This window comes from Corvus brachyrhynchos, unplaced genomic scaffold (genome assembly GCF_000691975.1).
Source record: "Corvus brachyrhynchos isolate BGI_N302 unplaced genomic scaffold, ASM69197v1 scaffold115, whole genome shotgun sequence".
Classification (NCBI taxonomy): Eukaryota; Metazoa; Chordata; class Aves; order Passeriformes; family Corvidae; genus Corvus; species Corvus brachyrhynchos.
Window position 1 is genome coordinate 3,833,713 of NW_008239553.1, and position 18,042 is coordinate 3,851,754.

Sequence of the window (18,042 nt, forward strand, 5' to 3'; positions counted from 1 at the left end):
CAGAGCAGATAAAAACCACTGCACAAAGACACACCTTGTCATGTCCTTTATTCTTGGGGCATTGGAGGAAGAATTTTCCTGATTTTTCCATCATAACCTGGCCTTTGTGTGATTTAACCAGAAAATCAGCCCTACAAGAAGCAGCAAGATTTTAAGACAGCAGACAATAACTGAGAGACCCCTTTTAAGGTCCTCAAGACAAGAATTTTGGGTGCAACACTCATTGTCAGGGTAGCACAAAGGGAGAGTGTCAGGAAGCGGTATGCACTGATAGAGCGTTATAGCCACATTCACAGAGGGGAGTTGTTTACTCTCCCCTCTTCAAAAGGGTATTTTTAAAAGGGGATATTAAGGAACTAAGAATTTCTAGACTAAAAGCAGCAGAAGAAACTAAGAAATGTTACTAAATTAGCAGTAATTTCTCAACATCTTTGACAGTAAGTCTTTTGTTCTTCAAGCTGGCCCTAGAAACCAAAAAGATAACCACAGTCGCTGATAAAAAGCCTTCCTATACCAGTGTCTTTTTCTGTATCACAAAAAATGTCTGCTGGAATGTAGCTGCATAAAGATGTACAGTTGAGACTCTAATAGCAGCCTAACCTATATGAGAGTTCTGCTATGAAAAATGCACACAGAAATGTTTGCTTGGGTGCACACACTCCAAATTCCTCACCCTCAGACAGTAGATGAAACATCAAAGATTTATAACTCCTTGAAACATCACCACTTTTGCCCCAAAGGAAAAAGTTAACCTCAGGCCTCCAAACCTCCAAATTAATAACCAGTGCTTAGAACTTAAGGTCTTTATTAGGTCTTCAAATTTAGTCTTCTTACTGTAGCTCCTACAGTTCCCTCACAAATTTGCTTAAATGTGAAGAATTCCTTAATCCCTAACAATAAACTTAGACCAAAAATAAAAGAACAACATTATGCAAATTTGCAAGTATGCATCAATACATTAGCAGCAAGGAAACATATTATTATTACAAAATGCATGCCTGAAATCACAAGGCTTCAAAAGCATTTTTATTTCAAATCAGTTTTTAAAGAGTATGATTTGTCTAAAGTGTTATTAGGACCTCTTCAGATGAAAGGAGAAAAATGGATTAATAACAAAGGGCATACTGATTGAAATCTAATTTCTATTATCACAGCTAAATGATGTTTTTGCATGCAAGCTGAAGCTGTGTATTTTGTGATACACAGTCCCCTAACACAATGTCACTCATTTCTCTGCTCTTAGAGCCATTTTCTGTTGAATTGAAAATAACAGTGCCTCATGTAACTACACAGTATAAAATGCTTCCAGTTAAAAGCCAAGTCTCTAACCAGAGAAAAGAATTAAATCAATCATTCCCAAACAGTGTTTTCAGCTGAAGAATAATATCCACATAAAACCCTTTTAAAATAATGTGTACCTGGATTACTATCAACAGTACTCAGATGATTAATTTTTCACCCCCAAATCACACAACAATAAAATTCCTAACAGAATTTCTATTCCATGAAATAATGATACTTTGTAAAAACACAGAACAAACTAAATCATGAAGAACTCTAGCAAATGAAAGATATTAAAGACAGCACAGAAACAAAAGAAACATATCATGAGATGCCCCAGATTCACAGATCCTCAATGTACTGTCAAGTACTCAAAAATTCCATATACCGATCCAGAGGGTGGGAGTTAATTTAACCCCAGAAGTGAAGCCCCCTGAGCCAGACAAGATTTTTCAAAGCACAGAGAGCTCCAGCTCTAATCCCAACCCCATCCTCCAGGGTTCCTAAGAGCTACTTCTTAGGAACACCCCAGCTAGGAGCACAGCCTGACTTCTACTTTCCAGGCTTTGTGGCAGACTACTTCTGTAAGAGAACCATGTTTAATTAGCTTCTACTGGAACAGCACTGTTATTCCTGAACGTTATCAGTTGGGATGAAAGACTAACTGAGGACACACATTTTAGTTTCCACTAATCTGCATTTTCTGATCTGAAAAAAAGTTCTTGCCAAATGTAGATCAGTTCTCACCAGTACTGACACCACCCTGTGGCTGCTAGAATACCTTTGATTGCTGAATGTGCTGAAAATCAAACACCTGCAGCACGTGTGTTTAGTTATCTTGTTAGCTGCTAGACTAAGGGATGTGTAAATAAATCAGTATTGTGTGCAGCACATCTTTTGCTAACCTTTTACAACAACAAGGACTAGGAGTCTCTTCCAAAAAGCAGGGAGAACAACTGGGCATCGTAAAACTGTAAGTGCTGTAATAGCAGAAAATGTAAATTATGGGATGTCATATATGGAAAGCTGAGGCTTCCAGATCAGCTACAGCCAATAGCTACAGTCATTTTAGGCCAACTGCAACCTAACTTTTAGTCTAGATAATAAAATGGTACTAAGACATTTCACTTTTTGTTTCAAATGGATGGCTTCTATCAGAAAATCTAATGAGCATATCAAAGAAAAGAATTCATCTTCACAATGCGATAATGGAAAAACAATTTTCAAAAAAAAACAATGAAAAACTTGATCTTAAATCCTCTGATCATGACACTGAAAATATTTATGAACCAGAAAAAAATAACTATCTAGATGTTGATAAAGGGATGCCCAGTGATTTTATTTTTCTATCAGTCTAATTCTGCAGGAAGCTACAAACATCTTTGTCAACTGTCCAGCTAAAACAATAATTTTGACACCACACCTCCAGCCTTTTTGTCCATAGGACCCATTTTGCAGTTTCTTGTTTTCAGTCTTTCAGCAGAGAACACAGACACGCTGCAGTTTCCACTTCATAGCTTTTATATCCCAGTTCGAGAATCCCCACCTACAGTTGAACAGATTCAAACTATTCTTTCCTTCAACTGATAATTTATTTGAAAAAACACCATTTTTTATTAAGTAATTTATTTTTTAGAGTTGTTGGAAAATTCACCTGACCAAAGACAAGTTGACTGGCTGTGTGTCAAACCTCACGTTTAAGTTCTGGCTAGTCACTATATACGGCACATCTCCTCAGCCAGTGACATCACTTCTACCCGTGGACTAGAGCTCTTCTAAAAACAGTGACAGAAATCGTGCTGAAAACACTGAAAACCAGGATGCTCAAAATCCTCTTTCTGTGCGAGTGCATGACTGCTTGGATGACAGATATTCAGTCTCGGAACACTGGAGCCCATGAATTGTCCCCGCAAATGTCTGTGCACAGACAAGACCGAAACAACACCATGAACAAAGATGAATCAATTAGCCTTTCAAAAGTCAAACGAATAACAGAGATCCAACCTCAAGAACTGTGTATTTTTCAAGCAGGAAATGCTCATGGCAATGAAATCAAACATCAACAGAAGAAAAGTTAAGAGTGTTGTTCCACTAGCAATACCAGAAACAATGCTGCTACTGAGTAGTGACAATGCTCTGCACACATTGCCATGGGAAATAACAAATGCCCTTTTTAGCCTCCCTTTCTGTACTAGCACATTAAGTCAGAGAAGGTAATTAATATTATTTAATGTCTCCTCCAAACTGAAAATTTTAATCAGAGTTTACACTTCTGTCGGGCACTGCGTAGTTGTGTTTTTCCAGTTTCTACCATAAAAAAATACTGCTATTTTTGGGGGAAGTTAACTAATAAAGGCATTTATCAAGTGCCAGGTCATTTTCCTGACCAAGTAGGCCCTGTATAAATTTTTTTTTTTTAGAGCTTCACTTATCTGTTATGATTAATTTTAAGTTGTGCTGCTATGAACCTTCCTATCTGAAGCGTACGAATGATTAATAGCACCGGATGAATATTAATGTGCAAAGTAAAACAAGGGGATAAAAATATCTTCCAAAAAGTGTTACCTCAGACAATCTACCACTGTACCTTATCTGCTGCTGTGGAAAAAAAATAAATTAAGAAACATCTCTAACCAAAGGTTTCTTTGTTAAAATCAAATCATAATCACTACCTAAACTGAAGACATGACAACTTACATGTTGTTCAGAACACCCAAGAGAATATCAGTCCGTTTTCTTTCTGAATCAATAAATAACCATGATTTCTTGCAATAAAGGAATTCATTTCTGAAAGACAAAAGAAAAACCAAACAAAAAAACCCCACGAGGTTAAATTATACACAGGTTTTTTTAGTAGCCGCATTGTGATAATACGTGAAAATACATAACCATAGCTGGGAAATTTACAGGAACATGCTACAATTTCGTTAAAAAACCTGCATAATTAAATCTTTACTTGTAAGTGTAAGCATACTATTAAGATATTGTAACACTCAAAATATGTTTCATGTATAGGTTAACGTTACTTGAGCTACAAGGAGTTTAGTATTTCTGGTTTATTTTGTACCACCAGAAAAAAAGGTTTTATTTTCAGGAAGCAAGCATTCTCAATTTCAACCAAAAATGCCTTTCACAAAGAGTCTAACAGAAAACAGAATCTTGTCCAAAAAACCCCTAACATTGTTCCTATTAAAAAAAAAAAAAATCAGATTTTCCTTGAAAATTAATGGCAAAAAGATTTGAAGAAAATCTTGCCCATTACATCCCAGAGTACCTCCCTTTATCCCTTTTCAATATGTATTAATGAGAATCCATGAAGAAAAGATCAGGTAGGCTGAATAATAAACTCTTGTAGTGAAATCAGTTTAAGAGGGGAATAGGCTGGCAAGAAAATGAAGACTACTCTATACATACACACGTGTATATATATGGTCTATATACAGTTTATTTCTACTGCTCTGACAGAAGTTTAATAGAGCGTAACATTCCCTCTAGTAGGAAATTAAACTGATTTTAAAAATTTTGCCTCGTGCAGCTGTAAACAAATCCTAGTTAGCAAGTCTTGTCTCTTATCCTAAAAAAAAAAAAAAAAAAAAAAAACCATGGTAAGATTTCCATCAGTATTGTGGAATGTTCCTTGCTGTCAACAGAGAATTTCAAGCAGTTTTGATTAGTGAATGTGTTTCTGCAGATGCCTGAATATTTTTTTTAAATTGTTAGCTAAATTATTTAAACCTTTTTTCCTTACTGTTTGTGACCCCTGTGAACCAGTTTTCAGCCATCCTACAGACGAGGAAGCTAAGCACTGAGAAAAAAATTACTTAGAAGCTTTTAGTAATGTTTAACCTTTCAAGACTGAGAGAAAATATAACTGAGGGTGAGCTGCAGTGAGACAATATGTTAGGTTATGCCTAATAAGTCCACTCATCATCTAAAGCTTCATCAAATTCTTATAAAGAAACAAGTGATGGCATGCAGGTGCTCATGGAATGAGTGCTGGTAGCATGATACACCTTTCCAGTTTTGTCAGCCTTTCATGGAACTGTGATTCTGACATCCTGCATTTATCTAGCCATAAAGAAATACAGACTGGATACAAGCAACTTGATTAAGTGGAAGGTGTCCCTGCCCAAAGCAGAGTGGTTGAACCAGATGACCTTTAAAAGGGTCCTTCTGACTCAACCTATTCTATGGTTCTTTAATTCCCAATAACCTCTTGCCTCGTTCGATGCCTTCCAGTTGTTCAAAAGTTATATGGGTTCACAGAGAGTAGAAAAATGCATAAAACATGGTAAAATGATCTTTACATTTCTAAGTTAAGTATCTGCAGCCTTTCCCTCACCAAACTATGTCTCTTACAAGAAAAAGTTTCCAAGGATTCATTCATATGCAGCTCACCTGCTCTGACTCTCATAGAAGTGTCTCCACAGGAGCAGTTAAAAGACAACTGATTCCTACCTAAGAATGCAGCAGTTCAATGCAGCCTCTGTGCCTTGGATAACAGTGAAGTTTGTTTCCCACTCACATACATGGCCACATAATATTAAGACTGCCACCTAAGCGTATAGGTGGGTTTAGGGCTTGCAGTGACTACATGGAAATATCTAGTCCCTGGTATCATCTGCTTATTGTGAATATACGGGGTATGGAGGCAAAGATCATTAGAGTAAAAATATTGCAAATTTGAGTAAGAAAAAATAAAATGAGACCAGAGAAATATAAAATCTGGGGGGAAAAGTCCATTTACTGATGTTTAAGAAGACATCCATATGGCACATCACAGAAACGAGTTCAGGGAAGAAGAGTATAATGGTTTTATGTAAAATTAGGACTATGAAGTCCTTCAAAATATTTTGTCTCACAGCCCATTATCACATAGTGACCAAAAGTGTCACTACTAAACATAAAGAGCTGAAACCAATTATCTTCTCATATACAAACATTTTATATTTTAATAAGCACTACTGAAAGTTTAGCATTATGAGTTTAAGGGAGGAAAAGTAATAAGAGAAGAAAGTAAATTAAGGTGAGATAATCTAAATATGAAAACGCATTTAATCAGCATGATGCAATTTTGATGTAATTACAAAATTTTACACAAACTTTAGTCAAGGCTGTTATAATTAGTGTTGTCTAGACCGCAGAGGGTCTCGAGCTTGAAAAGCTGTAGCTAAGAGAATGATAATGATTACACATGGCAAGTTTAAAGACAGCAAAATGTGTAAGGTGTTTTCAACATCCACATCCCCAGAGTAGCGTCACTTACTTTTATTTATTAATATCCTCCAAATGCAGCACTTCAGAAGAATTCAACTAATCAGCTAGCACACACACTATTTTACAGAAATAGAATCAAGGATCTTCAGACAGACTTCTGCCTACTTGCCCTTTAGTTACTTAGGGAAACTATTAGCAAAAAACATTTGTGACAGTATTTTTCCATTGTTCTGTTATTCTTAATATCATATTCCCTGTGTTTAAAACTAGGAAATAAAAAACACAACTCCTTGTCTCACCTGCAGTGAGAATGAAAACAACTGATCTCAGTCTTCAGTGTAAAAACCCACGCTACAAACCTTTGGGAATTTCACCAGCTTTTTTTTCCTACTATCAGAATTTTTGAATTTATCAAACCTTCTCCAGATGCAAACAAAATACCCCATCCACAGTTAAGTGAAGTGGAAATATTACTATGTCATACATACATTTCTATTGCATTTGTACTTTTGTTTAACTTGCCACTTCAGCAGCAGGATAATGTATTAAATGTACTTACTATATAGTCCTCTATAAGCCTCAGCTAGGTGCAATGCTGACCCTTTTCAAGCTGTCTGTCCTGCAAGTTCTCCCACACTAACAGTTTCCAGTTACTTAACTACTTCCAGGATATTAGGATACAATAAATAAACAACTTATATTCATCTGTGTTAATGTGGTTTCAATTTTAATTTATTTGTATTTTAATTTATATGTATTTTAATTTATTATTAAAAATAGGCTTGTAATTACTTTCTTGTGAAGATTCACGGAATAACTCATCTTTTCAGGCATTTGTTATATGCTCACCTACCCCAATAATATCATACAACACCGTTAATATTTTCTTAAATCTAATGTTTTTTATAAAACCCTCCCCTTATAAAGTCTTATAACCCTTTCTGTAGTTATAAGTCACATTTTGACCCAACCTTTCCAAATTTATCCTTATACAGACATTTCTTCTCCATGTAATTACATCTCTGTGTTACTTTCCTACCATGAATTTTAATTTGGTTTGATTTTGGTTTTTGGGGGGTTTTTCCACAAAGGCAACCCATAGCACTACCATGCAAAGTAAATGAAGGTTTCTGGAAGATGGAAAGAACAGCAGAGATGACGCAAGGCCAACCAATTAGCCCACAACAAAATGTGTTCAGTGCTAGTCAGTCTCTTTAAATTAACTTAGAGGAGCATAAGGTAATAGTGTAGAGGGGACTAAAACAGCGCTTATAATGAGCAAAATGGGGAGAAAATGTAACAACAGAACTTTTTTTTTGAAAAGAAAAAAAAAAAAAGACTGAATTATGTCTAATTTCAGTAGTGTTGGGTAAACAGAAGGGCCAATTAAGGACTTTGCTTCAGGTTCAATTTTCATCTTGAAAATGGGTTAGCATACCTAAAGCTTATATAACATTGCTCTTACATTTCAAATTATTTCTTTCCCTTAAAAACATTAGAATGCAAATACAGTGGTGTCACAAGCAACTACTCAATCAAAATCCCTCCGAGACTTCAGAACACAACTGTCTAAGAGCCAACACAAGTGCAGTACAAAACAATTCAAGTCAGCGCTGGTGTTAATAAAACAAAAATTTCAGAAGTTATACAGCTACACAGAATTAACTGTAAGAGCTCAGGTTTTGGTCAACATTTCTACTGCTCAAAAGCTAAGCAGCAGATAATGTAACTACTACAGGAAAGCTTGGGTTTAGTTTTATACTTTATCCATAAGGAAAGGTGATAGCTTCAAGCTATCTTTCTAAGGCACTGGTTCAATACAGAGCCATTAAGGTACAGTAGTGCCTACAATTCAACAAGTTTCTGTCCTTACAGCTTTGTTTGTTTGTTTTACAGCTGTGGCACAAGGAACAGTCAGTGAAGGCTGCTCATAGCAAGTGAATTACTTTGAGCTTCCAGGAGTGATACAGAGCTTGTCAGAAATTACTCAATTTGTTGCAAGAAGTTCTGCAGCTGCATGAACCTTCACAACATCAGGTGATGTTGCTTTGGGGTTTAACAGTTGCCCTACATCTCACAACTAAATTACAAAGACTTTGAAATTTTTCTTTTGCAACACCACTACAGAGACTTACTCTTTCCTAGTGTAACATCCTGCCCTCTTTCCTTCCTAAAATAAATGCATTGAACAATGCCAAGTACTGCCCAGACAAGACATTATTGTAATCAACCTGTTTTCCCAATTTATTAACATTATGAAAAAATGCAGAATTTTTCAGAACCCAGAACAAGTCTATTGCCTCCCAGGAAGAAAGAAGAAATATGCTGTAGGCATTAGATTAGCTAGTGTTTTCTCTGTTTTAGCCAAATGCTTTACAATTCTATTTTGAAAATTATTCCTGTATTTCCCATACAGTGCAGGATCAAATCTCTGGAGGAAGAAAGAATTCACAGAAAGCAAATTCTACTTCATTTCTGGTAGTCCGTGTGTTACTGGGGGGAAAACATCCACAAAGAATCAGGCATGGTATTTGTGAATCCTGGTCGCTCACAGAACTGAGCTGTTTGAAATCAATGGATTTTAAGGTGTCCTGATAAGGAGCACTCAAAATTTACAGGTTACTACATGCAAGACTCACTTCATTTTCCGTATCTTCCTTGTGAACTTTGCCATGTTACTTCATCTTCAAATGTAGTGAGGGGGAAGTAAAAGTTTCTTGAGATTACTGATGGAAAAGAGGTGGACAGCTCAGAAAGGATAAGGTCAGAGCATACATAAGTTTAAACAGGATTTACATGCTTTCAGGCCTGAACTTGAAGCTCTGCACGTAAAGAAGATAAAGTCAGTCTGGTTGCTGTATTTTTACATGCTCAAAAGCAAGTAGAGAAGGGACCATATCAGTTAAAACAGAACTGAGAAAACAATTCATGTTACATTTGAATTCTGAGACTGTCTCATAATTAAAATGTAAGATGTTACTTAACCTTCTTTATTGTGTTTATAAACATGTAATCCACTTATTGGCAATTTCTTAGCATTTTGTGAATGTGGCAAAGTGCCTCTTTTCCAACAGGTGTTCAAACATGGATTGTCTGCTTAAAATCAAAACGCTTCCATGAAGCCACAAACATCATCAAAACAGTGGGCAACCTAAAAGCAGTCCAGACAATGCCATGGGAACCCAATGCCATTCATATAGATTTGATGGAGTATTTAGAAAAACAGAAACATAATGCAGGAACTGCAATAAAGTAATAACAAACTGTCAGTCATAATAAAAACAGAAATCATAAGAGAGACAGCAGGTCATAACACTGATTTCTTACCAGACCTCATGGGGTGGTGGTTCCCATGTGACTATTGTTAAACACATGGTTAAGAAAAATACAGAATATTTTCAAAAGTTCCTTCCAGTTGCTAACACAGATGCTTCTCAATATAATATCTAAAAGGCTATAACATTCATGAAAACAATTAGCAAACAGTGATTATGTTCTATTATACAATATTTACAACCATTTGACTTATTTATACTCATGTCCCTGCCTGTACATATGACAATTTTTTTCATAACGGAACATAAACGTTTGCTAAAGTCAAAATTTATCCTAAGATATAATTGAAATGTTGCTTATAGTCACTGCTTTTAAACAGAATTAAAATCTTCATGTTCTGTTCCGAATATAAATGGTCTTATGAATAGGCATAAGAGATTTCTGTATCAGTTATATAAAAAGAACCAGAGGAAAAGCACACTGTTGTACTGAAACAGGAATCCTAGGTGGCTTCCCAAAGCAGAGAAGGGTTACATATGAGAATAAATGCTTTCTGAAGATTGTCATATTTATTTCCAGATGTTGATTTGCCTTCATTTAAATATTCCCTTAGTCCTTTTATTTAAATTGGTATTGGCCAAATTATACCTTATTTTTGAGGGGGTTTTAAATCAATATTATCAGGAAAGAAACTAGTCACTATGAATAAGTCCAAAAGCAAATATTAGAATATGTAGTGACATAAATTGAAAATCACATGGAAAATATAAAGAAGTTAAGTGACATCAACACACCTCCAATAATACAAAGTTCAAAATCTTCAGTGGCATTGACTAGTTGTATAACCTTTCAATAGAAAAATAAAACTACGGAGATAATTGAAACTAACCAAAATTTAACAAGTGTTAGCTATAAGCTTGAAAGTAGTTGTGAATTGTCTATAGATGAACTGTTAAGAACATGAAATAAATTCATATTAATAATACTATCATTAGGAGATTATCAACTTAGCAATCAAAAATGAGTTCACATTTTTTGACTTACATATTTAAAGAGCTAATTATTAATCTGTAGTTTCAGAAAACTACACTGTTCATTACAAAACACTGCATAAAACCTTGTAGCAGAATCCTGACTAATCCAGTCCAACAGCCAAACAAATAAAACAAATAAAATAACACTTATTACCATACTTTTGTCATCATCTTTTAATTTAGAGTTTAAACAAGAATCAGTTTATTGCTAACTGAAGTCGCAACAGCTGGAGAGCAACCCACATTGTAAGTCTCTGAAAAAGAGTCTGTAAGGAAAGCTTGGAAGATAACCAGAAGAAAGGAAAGTTAATGCAAGATAGAGGTCATTCCAAGTGCTGAAAGAAGCAGGAGAGAAGGTATGGAGCTGAAAGTGAAAAAATGAAGGAAGGAAATTAGGTGTAGAATTGAATGAATATCACTTTTTAAACTCAGTAAGCAGCTAAACACACACAACTGCCTGCTTACTTTTCTCCCTGCTGTGTGAGAAAGAATTTCAATGCTAAAACTGTGAAAACTCACGTGTTGAAATAGTTTAATAAGACAAAAAATAAAAAGGTAGATGCCTTTTCTACCCCCTACAAAAAATAAATAAAACAAACTCAAGAACAAGTAATTAAAAAATCCAGCAAAACTCATTGCTCACCACCAACTGATCAGTGTTCAGCCAGTCCCCAAGCAAGGGCAGTCCCTGCAGATTTTCTCCCCTTCACAGTTTTCATTGCTGAGCATGACACATTATGATCTGTAATATCCCTTTGGATGGTTGGCCTCAGCTGTCCTGGCTGTGTCCCCTCCCAACTCCTTGTGCAGCCCCAGCCTATTCACTGGTGGGGCAGCAGGGGATGAAGAGCAAGTTTTGATTTTGTGTAAGCACTACTCAGCAATAACAAAAACATCCGTCGTCGTGTTACCAACACTGTTTTCTGCACAAATCCACACAAGCTACTCTGAAGAAAATTAATGCTATTCCATCCAAAATGGGTACAAAAGCTTCAGAGGGTAAGACCTAAAAGACCTCAGCACGGAAACAAAAAGGAAGTTAAGAATTGCAAAGGACTCTGAAGGTGAACTTCAGGTTGTATAAGGCTAGCGATCAGAGGGGAATGGAGACAGATGTGTGAGGTGAATTTAGTAAAACAATAAGGGAAGTGATTCCAGTATATACCCTGGAGAGATCTACTAGTTATGAAGGGAATTGGCTAGCAATACACTAGGAGAACATCAATTAATATCATCATTTTTATAGAATGCAGCTAATATGTCAGGAAGACACCTTGCTTTTTGTTCTGATTTCTGTCCATAATTCTTGCACATCAAAGAGTCTTTTTGCAAATCTCAGATTCACTTAGAAGTGCTCCCACCCTTCTCTCTTGCTCTGCTACAAAGGCATCATGGCCATTCTCTTTTTGTATTATCTTTTCTGAGTCATGATCCCATGCTGAATAACATAGTCCATTCCCCCTTCCACTTAAGATGACATTAAAGTAGTTTTAGGAATATATCTATGTAAAATTATAGAGAATTCTATATAAAATGACATTCTCTCAGGTTTGAAATCTCATTCTATTTGAAGCAGGTTGCTCTTGTTGCAGAGAAGTGTAGGCCCTTAGAGCAAGATTTACTTAGAGAAATATTCAATTCTTTTCTGCACTTTCTAAGAAGCAACTTATTGTGTCAAAGTAATTTAATGACCATTACTTCATATATTTGTTCTCCTTTGCTAATATCGACAAATACTGGCCACCTTTCTCTTTTCTGCTTAAACATTCTTATGAAAATATTTATTAACTCTGGTCTCACAACTGGGATTATGACTTTTCAAGCCAGCTTCCTTAGACAAAGAGAACACCTGAAGGTTAAGGGTGAGAGATAAAAAGACTGTGTCATGAGTAAGGGAGCACCTTTCTCCTGGTTCTCAGTTCCCAGGCAACATCCATCTCAAGATGAGACCTTGAAGTGACAGAAACACAGACCCAGAAAACTATTTCACATCAATACCTAAGACTCACTTATATTTTATTTTCCTCTGTCCTTTGAAGGAGCTGAGACAAGCTTTCAGACAAATAAGATACTTTTAAAATACATCTAATAGGCATATTTTGAAAGGGGAAAGTGCAATATAGATTCCAGAATTATAATGATGATGATCATTAAATGAAATAACAACTCAAATGAAGGACTCAAATAATGCTGATCACTTAAGGCAGGAAAATAGAAATGAACAAGTATTTTTTTAATAATTGGTTTAAAATTAAAGAACGCTTAAATCAGAAGCTTTTATGGTTATTAGTGTTGATGATTAGTTTCTTATGGTGGGTGATGAGGGGAACCCCGAAAATTAAGTAAGTTTGACATGCTGAAAATTAAAGGAAAAAATAAAGCCGTGAAACAGAGCTCCGATCTCCCCATACCCATAGCACTCTATACTGAACACCTGAAAGATGAGAGAAGCATTAAGAATACTTTTAGGAAATAATTGTATCTCCCCAACATATATCAATTTCTCTACCCTATTTCTTTTCCTTCTTACTTCCTCAAGGGGAAAGACTGGAGCAAAACAAGTGAAAATAATGGGAATTTCCAGCATATTTGGAGACTGTAAATTAGTGTCAGTTGTGTTTTCTCAGGAGTCAGACATTGAACCAATTCAGGTTTGAATATTACTTTCTTACAACCATGGTTGTTATGATGACAGTAGCAAATGTCAGGCCATGAATCTACTAACAATGCAATAATTGTAGCATGAGGACTCAGACAAATGTTTTAAATTCTGCACAGCTTTAAGGTTACAGTATGTTGGTAATTCTCAGTGCCAGCACTGCAAGGGTAGGAATTGTCTATTCTTAGGAACGTTTTTACAGTGACTAACCTGTATTCCTAACAGTAGCAACCCACAAAAGAAAACTGTGATTTCCTAAGCCATGCTCAGTCAAACTCCTTGAGTAGCAGTAGTCAGCAAGAAGACCTTGATCAGGAGCATTCTAATTCAAAGGTCAGGTACCATGGCACGGCACAAAGGCTTTAAACACATTTGTGACTAAATTGCCATGCACACTAGAGCTCCAAATGTGCCGTAAGCAGTTGGTATGTACAACATGGTCAATCCCAACACTTTCCTTTCCTACCTCATCCTTGGAGCCAGTCTTTTAAAAGCTTACCCGGAAGATCAATGCTCTACCGTCGTCTCTCCCTGATCACTACAAAAGCACTCTCTCTTCCAGTATGAAGTCTGAGAGTTTTGGGTACTGAGAAGAGACAGCAAGATGTGCATGGCTGATAGGTGCTGTGTGGTCCCAAACATGACCGCTGCACACTTGCCCCATCCGGCTGTCATCAGTGCTGTTCTTACAGATTTGCTGGAGCATAGATGCAAACCCAGCCAAGATCCTGAGTCTCTGGTTTGGGAAGGCTAGTCTTTTGCTAAATTCTCCCTATTTATGTTTGATTCCAGCTTTGCATATGTTTTACTGCCATCTCATTCTGTTGGTTTCCTAAATCCACGTTTATATGTTTACTTTTTTTTTTTTTTTGTAGATTATAGACAGAATATACAAGTCACACAGAGAAAATACATTGCATAACAACTACCTCAACTTTCCAGTGTTTTTAATTTCTAAATTCTCAAGTTGCTCTAAATTTTAGGGCAGAAGACCATATTGGAGTCATCTGGTCTGAGTACATCACAGGGTGCCTTCATAGTCAGGCTTTTGCTAAGAATACTTTGTAACAGAATGTATTTCTTTTGAAGGAAAATGAAAAAGTTCAGGATCTCATTTATTCCTGCAAATACAGAAAATATAACTTTTATACCTGCGTACTCAGACCTGAAAACAGCAAAGTATGTAAAAAGCTCCTTCCTAAAAACATAGAATTTGCAGCTTCAGGCAAGCACACAGAAAACTGATGAATGCTTAGTCAAACTACCAAAGACTACATTGAGCAGGCATTTAAATATAGCAGTGATCAGAGGCGCATAATTTCTTTTTCTCCTCCTGCCTGGCACATGACTTATTTCAGCAATTGAAAGCATAAAACATTGAGAAGAAAACTCTCCACAACAGCCAGTGGAAGATGGCCACTAGATGCTTTGGAAGCAAATAAGAGCCAAATAATGTGCCCACACTTTCAGTAGAAATGTGTTTATTTTCTTGCACTAAGAATCATGATATAAAGAGAGACCAGACATTTCTAAAAATAGGTCTTTGTAAAGTTATAATAGAAGCTTGTGGCAAGTATCAAAGAATGTAATAAAAGACCAAAAACTTCATGTTTCAAGACTGATCTAATATTTAATTTCTAATGGCAAGGGAGACAGCTAAGATCTCTGGGAAAGAGCACATCATTAATAGCCTTTCTTGAATGTTAGTTTTGAGAACCTTTACCTGACCACTTTCAAACTTCTGATGGATTCTGTACCAAATAAATGACCAGGCAATATTCTGAAGAATCAATTTGGGGCATCATAAATATGCATTAGTCAAAATAAAAAGTGTCTGTGATTTTCTAGATAAATATGAAAAACAACTGCAATTTTATATCAAAATACCTCATTTACCAGGATTTCAATTTAAATAATCATAATAAACTCCTTAAGCAAAATCAAAACAAAAACACCTAAAAGCAAAAATATTCCACAATCTCTTTAGTCAACACAACTGGGCACAGGAGCAGGAAATGGAGATGTTTCATTTTGGGAGGGATGATTTACATGCTGCAGCGCAGCTGGATGGCACAGTGGGGAGGTTATTACTCCAGCAAATTGACTGAAGTTTTCCAGTATTCAGAGACCCCACATATAAGATGGCTTACACTGCTGGCATGAGCAATGCAGCAACAGGCAATTCATTACAGAAGATTAGGACATAGATACACAAGGTCAACAGATTAATTCAACCTCTGTGCTTCTATTTTATTTTTGGTCAATGTTGTCTCTAAGAATATATTTTCTTGTCTATTGACCAGTGCAGTGTTAGGACAAATATGAAAGTTATGAGAAATTTCAGTGTCCTGTAACCTAATAACTCTCACCATTGCTAAGATTGTTCTTGAGTCTACCTAAATTTATCATTTTTTAATTTATTTCTACAAAATACATCCACTTCATTTTTACTGGAAGCTACCTTGTTTGAAGGTCAGGAAAAAAGATTCTTTCAGTTTAATTTTATATGTCCTAGAAACAGTTTCTTAGCCAGCTACAATGTTGATGGAAATTGGCAATTTTCAGAAAGATGAATTTTCACTTCTGCAGCACTCTGTGAAACACCTTCTAATGTAAAGATTAATTGGACCAGAAATAGCTCTGACTATACCATTTTAGCTCCTGTCAAAACTATTTTGTCAGAGAATTTGAAAGAATGCCCCCCAAAATGCATATGATTTAGAATTAATATAGTGGTATGGGAACAGGATATATTATTAAGAACATTTCTGAACATGCCACATCTCTAAGGGAATCCATAAAAAGGATTTTAAGAAGGGAAAAAAGATGAGGGCTTCTCTGAAAGTGAAAAGGGGGAAAAAAGGCATAGCATGAGAAGCAGGAGAGAAAATACTTCCAGGATGCTGGTAAATTTTGATGCTTTGAAGATGTCCTGAACAACAAAGACATGGTATCTGGCATACAGAGAGCCAGAGAGGGGAGTGTCTGGATGAGGGTCAGTTTGTTCTTGGGTCGGCAAAGAAGAGCAGACAGTCACTGCTGTAAACAAAATCTTAATACAAAAACAGAGGGAAAAAAATCTAAGTAATCTGGAATGTGGAGTTTGTCAAAGACAATGCAAAAAGAAGCTTAATCCAAGAAAGATTGAAAGCTGCTGAAAGTTGTTTTATCTCTTATATACTGAAGAGTAATTATGTCACCTCAATGTTGTACACTAAATGCTAAATCTCTACGGTCGAAACCCATGTTTTTCATTCCACAGCAGAGGTCCAAACTATACAATTCGAGGCAATAAATATGCAGAGGAAAAGTTTCTACTTATTTTCCCATAATTAGCATAGATAAATAATTTTATTTTGTTTAAACCTTAGAAGTTAAGTAAAAATTGCTCATGAAATTACAGAACAGAAGCTGTTGAAAATGTATGACAGTTTCTGAGTAGGGGAGAAAAAGCAGTTAAAGAAAGAAGTAGTGGAAGAAAACAGCACCCTGTGTATTCTGTGTCTGTGGAACACAGTAACACAGTCATTTTTCAACACAGAGGTACACTTATTTAAAAACTACAGTTGTGCCACTGAACTGCATTTTCACTCACTTGATATAAGCAGCTCAGCAGATCCACTCTGTGTCTTTTCCACCTGCTAGGTAATTACAACAATGCAGTTATAGGAAGAAAAAAAATTCCTTTATTAGACATTTTTCTGTGCAGCTTTAAGAAAGGCTGAGTTTTTTCACTAACATGAACATGGTTATATAAACCCAAGTCATACCCCAAGGTAAGGAGGGGGGAAATAAACTCTAGCAGAGGTTATCACTCAAGCACAGCCAATTTCCTTGAATGAGGGTAGAAAACTACAGTTAAGATTTGAGGTAGATATCACAATGTCAGCCTACTGAAAGTAGAACAGAAACAGTATTCAGGAGTATACCATTAGCAATTAAATACCAATACAGGAAAATTATCAGTAAATTCTGCTCTAAGACTGGATTTTTAAATACAGAAACTGTTTAAAGGTGAAATACTGTGGCACATCACAGTGCACAATAATTAAGGTGCAAGTCTGATATTTCAAAATGCTTTCTTCTTGGCTGTAGTATGTATTCACCATGCACAGTAATTCTCTGTCATCAAAAGTTAAAGACAACACTAGAAAGATTTGCCTTTTTTTTTTTTTTAAGCACTCAAGGGAATTAGGAACTTCAGTGGCTTTTAATGCAAAATATCCTGAAGTCATATAAGTACATTATTAAATTTAAAACAGGGAAAAAGAAAAATAAACAGAAACTTCATTTTGATGCTTCTAAAACTATTTTTCTAGAAAAAAAATTAACAAAATTGACTCAATTTTATTTGAATGTCACTTTGTATTTCAAGAGAAAATTGCTCTGCCAAGGGAATGCATGGACAAAGAGAAAGGTTTGATTTGGGAAGGAAAAAAACAAAAACCAAAACAAACACCTTCCTTTGTGAGTTGTTCAATTTATATTGTCTCAGTTTGACTGACTATAAGGCACTTTGTATTACATGAATTACATGCAAGACAGGAATAAAATTAAATCCTTCTCCTGAAGACT

General features: G+C 35.8%; 1 protein-coding gene across 10 annotated transcripts in view; it reads right to left on the reverse strand.

Moving 5' to 3' along the window:
- LRRC4C (leucine rich repeat containing 4C) overlaps positions 1 to 18,042 on the reverse strand; it is a 509,132-nt gene that overhangs the window by 290,539 nt on the left and 200,551 nt on the right. For 7 of the 10 annotated variants that reach the window (XR_001864494.1, XM_017742164.1, XM_017742172.1 and 4 more), the window contains exon 2: positions 3,979 to 4,068. The exons of the other annotated variants lie outside the window; for them this stretch is intronic. The gene's annotated coding sequence lies outside the window, so the exon portion shown is untranslated. The remainder of the gene's footprint in view (positions 1 to 3,978; positions 4,069 to 18,042) is intronic. 10 annotated transcript variants of the gene reach the window in all.